A 2645-nucleotide genomic window follows, 5' to 3' on the forward strand; every position below is an offset into this window, starting at 1 on the left:
AAACAATAAATCTTTGTAGAATGAAAAAATATAGTGGAAAGTCTGATCGACATGGCACTTTTATTGTCATCGTAACTTAAAACTTGTTTCAGTTATTTGGTTGGTTCCAGATAAGTTAACCTGAGAAAAATGTTTATTTCCTAAGCAAGATTTTCTATTTTTGTTTTAAGATATAGACATGTAAACTAGGGATTCTCAATCCTAGATGAACGTAAAATCACCTAGACCTTTAAAATATTCCATTGTCTGGGACCCCACCCCAGAGATTTTTATTTCATTGGTACAGGCACTGATGAGAATGTTATCTCTGGCATTCGACTGGACAAGGCCCCAAAGTAAAATAAATGGAAGGGCACCCAGGTGGCTCAGTAGGTTAAGCGACTGACTGTGGGTTTCGGTTTAGATGGTGATCTCATGGTTCCATGAGTTCGAGCCCCGCATTGGGCTTTGCATGCTGACTGCATGGAGCCTGCTTGGGATTCTCTCTCTCCCTTTCTCTCTGCCCCTCCCCCACTTCCGCTCGCTCTGTCTCTCTCAAAATAAATAAATAAACTTTAAAAAAGTAAAATAAATGGAAATCACATAACATTACTTTTCAGCATTTATATAAGTAAATAAATATATAACCTGGCGACCAAGGCAAAGCTTATGTTAACCTACAGTTTATAAATTACAATTCAAATATGATGAAGTAAAAAAGATTTATGTATCATTTGCAGGACTGCATCATCTGTGTTAGGTGCACTAAGATCATGATGTGTATGTCTTATTATTTTTTTTCTTTCCAGGACCTGATTGCTATGTACAGCTCTAAGAATCTCTGAATTATACAGCTGTTATTATTAGCTTATTCAGATATGTAAGTAGGCACTACATTTCTAGAACTTCCTGCTTTCTTCAGATGACCCACACTTCTCAAAAAAAAATCAGATGTCATGTTCTTACTTTTAAGTTATTGTGTCTACAGTTGTTAGAAAGTCTATCAGCTTTCTCCTTGCATTTGGGGGGGGGGGAAATGACTAATGCTTCCATTGAACTGGGTCAAAGCCACCAGCCAAAGATGTCAAGAAATATACTTTGAATGTTAGGTTTCTTTATTTAGTTCACTGCAGCAAGGAGAACCACTTGGAAGAAATCATGGGGTGTGTCAGCAGGGAGGGAGAGAGAGGGGCTTCCCATAAAGTCTGGGCTTGTGTTGATGTTTCTGAGGAGGGATGAGGGTGGAGGGGACACGATCTGGATTGGCTAATCTGGAAGCAGAGGTGCTTCAAAATTTAGTATTTTAGAAATCCTTTCCCTGTCTCACCTGAACATCCCAGAGGTCAGAATCTTTCTTCCTTTTTCTTTTCCAGCATTTAAGAGCATTTAAGAGATTCAGATGGTTTGCTTTTTGCATCTAGTTTTATTCAGGTCATGAAATTCTTTCATGTGCCTGGTTATTTTCGATTATGCCAGACTTCGCATCTGCGAAGTTCTTGAAGTAATAAGATCCTTGGAAGATGTGATTTTCCTCCAGGATAGGTTTACATTTGCTGCTGGCTGGCTCCTTTGTGTTATTCCAGTTTTGGGCATTGAAATAATTTGACGCTGAACTTCAGTTTCTGTGAGGGCCACTTGCTTCTGGTTCACTCTGACCCTAGGGTGCAACTTTCTCATCCTGAAAATGAAGGAAGAAGTTCATGGAAAACACTTTTGGTAGATTCTGGACCACATTCTCTGTTTCCCTAGCCCTGTGAAGCTGTGAAAGGTGCCATTCAAGCTTGGCTTCCTTCTCCAGGATTGACAAACATCCCCAGGGGAAAACTGACCCCAATCTCCAGCTCTGTTTCCAGGCCTATGTCCTCCACTGGCTTCTAGCTCAGTATGTCTTCACTATTTTATTAATGGAGATTCCATCAAACAACTTTTACTGAAAAGATTTTATCTGGATTTTCTTTCCTTTTTTTGTTTATTTATTTTTTGAGAAACAGAGAGCGAGCAGAGAAGGGGCAGAAAGAGACGAAGACACAGAATCTGAAGCAGGCTCCAGGCTCTGAGCTGTCAGTGCAAGGTCGGATGCAAAACTCCCATAATCGTGAGATTATGACCTGAGCCGAAGTCAGAAGCTTAACCAACTGAGTCACCCAGGAGCCCCCAGATTTTCTAATTATCTTCAGTGGAGAACTTGGTCTGTCATTTCTAGAAGCACAAGTCCATACCATATAATTTTTTGAAATTAATTTTATTTTATTATCCTTAAAGTCATTTCATAAAATTAGCAAACAACCTCTGACATATTTACAAACTCTTTCTTAGCAAGAATAAGTCGTTATCCAGTGCTTCACTCTCCCAAAATGGTGGGTAAGCAAATGAATCGGACTTTCTAGAAGAGGAGTGTGCATTTATTTAAAGTCAGAGCCAGTCTTACAAAGTATAACTTTTAGAGACTTGTTACATTCTAAGGCTTCATAATTAAGTTAGCTAGATCTATGTTCCTCTTACTGCGTCCTCTTTAAATACTTTAGAATGCAATCAGACAACAAAAAGAAATAAGAGGCATCAGAATTGGCAAGGAAGAAGTCAAACTTTCCCTTTTTGCAGATGACATGATACTCTACATGGAAAACCCAATCGACTCCACCAGAAACCTTCTAGAACTGATCAAT

The 2645-nt window shown here is 39.1% G+C and overlaps 1 long non-coding RNA gene across 1 annotated transcript in view; it reads left to right on the plus strand.

The window, feature by feature from the left end:
* The first annotated feature begins 787 nt into the window (after positions 1-787).
* Positions 788-2645, plus strand: part of LOC115286680 — a 28978-nt gene continuing 27120 nt past the window's right edge. Inside the window, exon 1 of the long non-coding RNA XR_003906207.1 lies at positions 788-859. This is a non-coding gene — a long non-coding RNA (uncharacterized LOC115286680). The remainder of the gene's footprint in view (positions 860-2645) is intronic.

The sequence above is a fragment of the Suricata suricatta genome, chromosome 3 (assembly GCF_006229205.1).
Source record: "Suricata suricatta isolate VVHF042 chromosome 3, meerkat_22Aug2017_6uvM2_HiC, whole genome shotgun sequence".
NCBI lineage: Eukaryota > Metazoa > Chordata > Mammalia > Carnivora > Herpestidae > Suricata > Suricata suricatta.